Consider the following 7,523-nt stretch of genomic DNA (forward strand, 5'->3'; position numbering starts at 1 on the left):
ATTTTGTATAAAGATATTACTGGAAAGAAAAAAGGATCTGCAAAATTAAGGACACATCTAACAAAATAGACTGAGAAAATTATTTTATTTGAGAAGCATAGGCCAAAGACAACAATGTTCATGAGAACCCTTATATAACCTACATTTCAGTTAAGAAATTATATCAAAAACTATGTTCACATCCCAACTTCAGCAATTAAGTAGACTTCTTGAAGCTTGAGTAGTAGTAATATGATATTGAAGAGAGTGATTATATAAATATTGTGAAAGACCCAACAAAATGAACCTTTTTTCCACAAACAAATAGATTTTAACGCTCAACCGATTAAATATATATGAAGACAAAGATAAAATAAGAGAAATTTTGTACGTTAACTATTGCAAAATTAGCAACAAATGGATTTGAGATGAGAGAGTGTTGGGTGTGTTACCCTAAACTCGTAGTTTGTATTTATGTAAAAATAAATGTATATTCAATAAATTTGTTGTTGAATTCATAGTATTGCATTGTCCAAAATCCAATAAACTAAACATCCAAGGTTATTTTCATGTAACCAGGACAGTATATATACTGGGTATATATTTGATATACTAGGTATATATTTGATATACCCCTAATATACGAGGTATATATTTGATATACCCCTGATATACGAGTGGATAATATCCTGTGAATAATCTAAAGGGTCGATAGTATATGGATAAGGTTGGGTATCTTATCCTGGCAACACTATGGATACGGCTCACTTTGTAAATGTTACAAACGATTCGATCCAAGTCATTCGTATGGAGACATGCAAGTGGGGGTATCCTATATAATGAGTTTGTATAAGACCGGACTACGAAATAGACAATCTTTAGATGTAACACCATTGACTAACAGATTGCTATTTCATAGGATGACCAGACAACTCATTCTCAATCCTGAGTGAGTTATTGACTCCTACCCATGAGGGCTCGTCCTTTGATCTATATGGGTGAGAGTGACCCGAGTTGCCGACTCAATATTCCTACCATTTTGGAGACGAGACTGAGTGGGGAGCTAGGAACATAACTTCACAAGATGGCATTCACCCATCTCCGACTTTAGGAGTAGATGAGTGTTCTCTCGATTACTAACTCTAGGACTTGAACCAGGGGCCCCACCCTCTCACTGGCCCGAGAGGGACTTCCGATTATTGGTCGGGCCAGAACTGGGTTGTTCATTAGAGGAGTAGTGGTATTTAAGGAGCAAGATGTAATACAGGGGTAAAACGGTAATTTGACCCATCTATGATTACGAACACTCGTGAAGGACTGACTTTGTTGGGTGTGTTGCCATAAACTCGTAGTTTGTATTTGTGTAAAAACAAATGTATATTCAATAAAGTTTTTTCAATAAATTTGTTGTTGAATTCATAGCATTGCATTGTCCAAAATCCAATAAACTAAACATCCGAGGTTATTTTAGTATAATTGGGACAGTATATGTACTGGGTATATATTTGATATACCCTGATATACAAGTGGATAATGTCCCGTGAATAACCTAAAGGGTCCTATAGTATATGGATAAGGCTGGGTACCTTATCCTGGCAACACTATGGATACGGTTCACTCTGTAAAGGTTACAGACGACTCGATCCAAGTCGTTCGTGTGGAGACATGCGAGTGGGGGTATCCTATACAATGAGTTTGTATAAGACCGAACCACGAAATAGCCAATCTTTAGATGTAACACTGTTAACTAATAGATTGCTGTTTCTTAGGATGACCAGGCAACTTATTCTCAATCCTGGGTGAGTTATAGACTCCTTCCCGTGAGGGCTCATCCTTTGATCTGTATGGGTGAGAGTGCCCAAGTTGCCGACTCAACATTCCTACCATTTTGGGGACGAGACCGAGTGGGGAGCTGGGAACATAACTTCACAAGATGGAATTCACTTCTCTCCGACTTTAGGGGAGTAGATGAGTGTTCCCTTAAATGCTGACTCCGGGACTTGAACAAGGGGCTCCACCCTCTCATTGGCCCGAGAGAGACTTCCGGTTATTGGTCGGACCATAACCAGGTTGTTCATTAGAGAAGCAGTGGTATTTAAGGAGTAAGATGTAACTCAGGGGTAAAACGGTAATTTGACCCAACTTGAGTTACGAGCACTCGTGAAGGACTGACTCGTCATTAATGGTCGTATATCCGTGGACACGAAAACATTCTGCAGTGAGAAGAGTGCAACTGCGGGTCTTTAGTGGAATGACCCGTAGTTAACGAATCTTGATTAACTCAGTCAATGAGTTTGATCGATTAATCTTGCATCGTTGGAACTTTTGATGTGTAGGTTCATTAGGTCCCCTTATTAGCTCATAACGGGTAAAATGAGGATCAAGTTTTTGGAAGAATTTGAATTGTTCAAATTACTTAAGGGATTATATATATATTGATACATTATAATATATAGTTAATTATAAATTAAAACTCTATATTATGAGAGAAATTATTTGAATGGGATTCAAATAAAATTAATATGAATAAAATTCATATTAAAACTATAGGTTAAAAATAATGTGCATAATATGTACATTAGAACTATAGGTTATACGAGAGAAATGTTTTAGAATATGATTCTATTCATGTGATAAATAATTAAGGGTTAATTATTTATTTGATATATATATATATATATATATATTAATTAATTAACATTTATTAATTAATATGATTAATTAATATGATTAATTAATTAATTAATTTTATATTAATTATTATATATATATATTATATATATATATTAATTATTAATATTAATATTAATATTAATATACAACTCCCCTGCATTATTGCAGGTGAGTGGGGGAGTTATGTGACGTGGGGTAACTCCCCACGTCACTGGTTTTCTGCAAAATTCTGCAATTTTTACAGAACGAAAAAAAAAAAGAAAACAAAAACAGAACTCCCATTCTCTCTCACTCAAGCTCTCAATCAAACTCTCCCTCTCCTTCCAAAGAAACGCTCCCACAAGCGTGTTCTCGAAACCCAAGAGGATAGCAAAGAAGGTCGTTTGGTGGTGTTCGTTGGGAAATCTTTGAAGAAACGTTCTTCAAAGGTAATGGTTTTCCTCTGTATTTTCATCTTTAACGGTTTTGATTTTGTTTCCCAAATGTCACGAACAACGGTCCGCTTCCGCTCCGGGATTCACATCCCTTCAGACTTGTCATTTATGGTCGTATATCCGTGGACATGAAAACATTCTGTAGTGAGAATAGTGCAACTGTGGGTCTTTAGTGGAGTGACCCGTAGTTAACAAATATTGATTAACTCGGTCAATGAGTTTGACCGATTAATCTCATATCGTTGGAGCTTCTTATCTGTATGTCCATTATGTCCCCTTGCTAGCTGATAACGGGTAAAACGAGGATGAAGTTTTTAGAAAAATTTGAAATGTTCAAATTACTCAAGGGATTATATGTATATTGATACATTATAATATATAGTTAATTTTAAATTGAAACTATATATTATGAGAGAAATTATTTGAATGAGATTCAAATAAAGTTAATATGAATCATATTCATATTAAAACTATAGGTTAAAAATAATGTATATAAGATGTACATTACAACTATAGTTTCTATGAGAGAAATGTTTTAGAATATGATTCTATTTTGATAATAAATAATTAAGTGTTAATTATTTATATAGTTAATATATATATATATATATATATATATATATATATATATATTTAAGTAATTATTAATTAGATTAATAATTAATTAACTAATATTAATTAATAAGATTAATTACTTAAATATAATATATATATATATTAGTTATTATTAATTAATAATAGTATTTTATAATATTATTATATTAATAATAAAACATTCCCTTGCAAAAATGCAAGAGGGTGGGAAGTTACTTATGACATGGGGTAATTAATTATATTATTTTCTGGCTTTTTGCAGTTTGTTCTGCAATACAGAAAAGTGATTCCCAGCATCTCTCTCAAGCTCTCACTTTGATCACTCCCTTTCATTCCAAACGAATTGCTCCCACAAGCCCTGTAACGCCCTGCGTTACTCAGGTAAGTTTAGCCTCAAGTCTCGAGGTTTTTATTTTTGTCGAAATATATATATATATATATATATATATATATATGTATATATTTAATTAAATTGTTCCACCTTATTTTATTTTGGGATGTTGTGGTGTTATTGTTGAGCTTTTATGTTTCTATTAATGAAATATTTGTTTTCCGTTTTGTTCTGGGCTGTCGGACTTGTTTGGTTATTTTTGTTAACTGGGACGCGTGAGCTTAGTATTGTCGGGAACCTAAAAAAAAATCTAACTTTTAACCCATGGGCCCTCTTTAAAAAAAAAAAGAAATAAAAAATTTTGGTGAGTGGCCTTTTAGTTCAAAACCTAGAAAAATAATAAAATAAGCCCTAGGGACCCTTTCTCCTCCATTACACGTGAGTCACCAGCCCCCCCCCCCCCCCCCCCCCCCCCGTCTACTTCTTCTCCTCATCACCCAGCCGCACCATGTCTCCATCAATGACCGGCATTCTCTCCCACTGCAGAGCATCCCAGTTTCCGGCAGCAGCGTCAGTCGGCGGCGTTTCGGCTTGTGGCGGCGGCGAGCGGTGTCCTTGCGGCGTTTTTCGACATCCAGCGGCATCGCTCCAACAGAACGGTCCTTAACAGTGGCGTTCGGCATTCACGGCGGCCGACGACCTCAGGTACGATTTCCCCCAACGCGCACATCATCCTCGTTTTCGGCTGGTGTAAATCCCTTATTGCAGAAACGCTTACAACAGTTTTTTGTGGCATTCGGCACTTACCCATTGCAGTTTGAAGCCCAATTTACACGACCCACACCCATTCGAGCGTTATCCAAGTTACCCGCACCTAAACGAAGTTGATTTTGTGGTAAAGGGCCTTTCAAACCCTCTTAGAACCGATTTCTATTGTTGAGATCTTGTTTTAATTTGCTGTCTTTTATCTCTTGATGCCTAGGTGTTGAATCGATGCAAGGTTAAAGAGTGTAGTAGTGAGTAAGTAGCACCAAGGGGCGGGTGTGTATGTTAATAGGTGTATTTGACATGGTTTCTTATCGAATTATCTTATTCTTGCATCTCTCATGTATATAAAAATTGTTGGTCATGGTTAAGGTTTTTGTTTTTATGCTATTGATGTGTTACGTTCTTGTTGAAAGTTTGTTTTGAGAATAAATGTGTGTTTTCCCATGATATTAGGTGCTGGAAAATAATTGTTATGTGATGTTGAGATACTCTTGAAGTGGCTTTTCATGTTGTTATGTGTTGGAAAATTCTATTGTTATATGTTTGAACCCTCATGACGTAGTCCTTCAGGATATAAAGTGCTGGAACTTATTTTTCAGATATGTTTGACACTCATTGTGATCGTATATACTAGAAGGTGTGGGAATAATTTGTACGGATTAGTTGGTCGTTATTTTCATAGTTTCTAAGTATAAGAACATCCTAAATCACGAGAATTATTACCATTGTATTGCATATGGTGTAGAAAATGCTAAGATCTTGTTGTTGCAACTTGTGACTATGTAACTCATGTTATCTCTTGGCTTGGACGATTTTCTTGGAGTACTTATTGTGGAAATGAGCTGAACGAGGTCAAATTGTGTGTCATTGTGTTCTGTAATGCATTACTATCCTGTTGGATGACTTTGATGCAGAAACATGCTATGTGGGAATTGGAATGGTATGATAGGAATTTAACAGAGGACCATGACTCGACTGTAGGGGTCTGTCGTGTAATGAGGGGTGGATACACATGAGTGGACCAGCTTTGGGGCAAGTGGTCGAGAATGTTACGTCACTATTGGGTGTCGAGGCCCGGGTACAAAAGGTCGAGAGTCGACAAGAAGGAGGCTTGACCGAGGAATGACCATTTAGGCTGAGTTAACCTTACCTAGGATCATTGAATTGTAGATCGATTGATGTGGCGTTGGTATTTATTGTTAGTAGTGGATTCGTTATTGTTGTTTCTGACGCACTAAAGAATTTTGTTCCTTTCCGTTGAACCTATGTTGTCACTTGTTTGGATTTTCCCATTTATCCTAGATTTATTGGTCAAATAGAATTTACTTATCTTTTTAATAGATTAGCCCACGGAGGGCAAACTTTTTACGTATGAGGTTGAATTGAAATATGGGTCTTCCCTGTGGTTTATCTTTTACTTTTTGGCTTATGCATTCCTTCTAGGAGGGGTTGAACTGAGAAATTTGTTAAGGTTACCTCGGGAGTATCGTTGAAATTTGGGGGTGTTATAAGCTCGATCTCGGTACCCAGAGGATAGCACGGAAGACCATTTGGTGTTGTTCGGAAGATTGAACCATTGAAGAAGAGTTCTTCAAAGGTAAAAGAAAAGTTATTTCCCCTGTATTTTCGTTATTAGATGTTTGATTTTGTTTTCTCAAAAATTGATGAACAAAGATCCGCTTCCGCTCTGTGATTCACATCCCATCAGAGAGACCTTTTGAGGGTGAGTGAGAAACCTTCCAACAGCGCTAGCGAACAAACCTCCGGCTAAGGTATTTGAAAGGAGAAAGACCTTTGAAAGCTGGTAAAGAAACCTTTGGATGCAGCAATATCAAATCTTCGACAAAGCCAGAGGTGGAGAGCAAGAGTAAAGCGTAAACCTTCAGACAAAGTTGTGGAAGAAAGTCGTGAATCTTCGTCGAAGACGGTGCCACCACCACCAATAGTAGATCTAATCTCACGTCATATGAAGGTTCATGGGTCGCCGGAGTCGTGCCACCGGTGGAGAAACTAGGGAACATGATTGGGTTGCCCTTGGATCAGTTGCCAACCGTCGTTGTGGGTCCGTTAATGGGCCACCATGCTCCCTACTCGTTGTTTTGTACACGGTTCTACTTTTTTGTTGGATTCGTTTGCACTCATCGGAGAAGAAATAGATGTGGGAAGGGGTCAGCGGCTAGAGAGGAAAAACACGAATTGAATGACTTATGAGAGAGGGAGAGGGAAACCAATGGAAGAACTGATTTTGGGAGAATTCCATATGTGAGAGAGTTTGGGGAAACCTAAATCTCTTTCTGTAATGAAGCAGGCTCCCAATTTTTAGTTCCTGCATTTTTTTTAAGTAGCTCCGCTTTTCTTTTTTTTTTTTATAGCGTATTTAACCCTTATGCTATAATTAAATGCTATGAAAAGTATTATTTGTTGTAGTGTCAGAGGCTCTAGGCTGAGTTTACCTTAGATATCTTCTCAAATTTGTAACTTGGATGATGATGTAGATGAGAAAACCATTGCTAGATTCGCTCATGCCTATACTATGCAGCTTATCGGTGGTAGCCTCTTCGCCGATAAGTCTAACAACTTGGTGCACACTTGATGTTCCTCCCACTACTATCAGATTTGAGGTAGCTAGACGTTTTAGTTGAGGTGGAGCATGCTTAGCATGATTGTATCGAAATTTGTGCAAAGTGTATCGCTCTGATTCATGTGATATTGTTGGTCAAATTATACTTCTTCAAGTATGAGCT

The sequence above is a fragment of the Momordica charantia genome, assembly GCF_013281855.1.
Source record: "Momordica charantia cultivar OHB3-1 chromosome 11 unlocalized genomic scaffold, Mcharantia_2.0 BLBB01000011.1, whole genome shotgun sequence".
In the NCBI taxonomy this organism is placed as follows: Eukaryota; Viridiplantae; Streptophyta; class Magnoliopsida; order Cucurbitales; family Cucurbitaceae; genus Momordica; species Momordica charantia.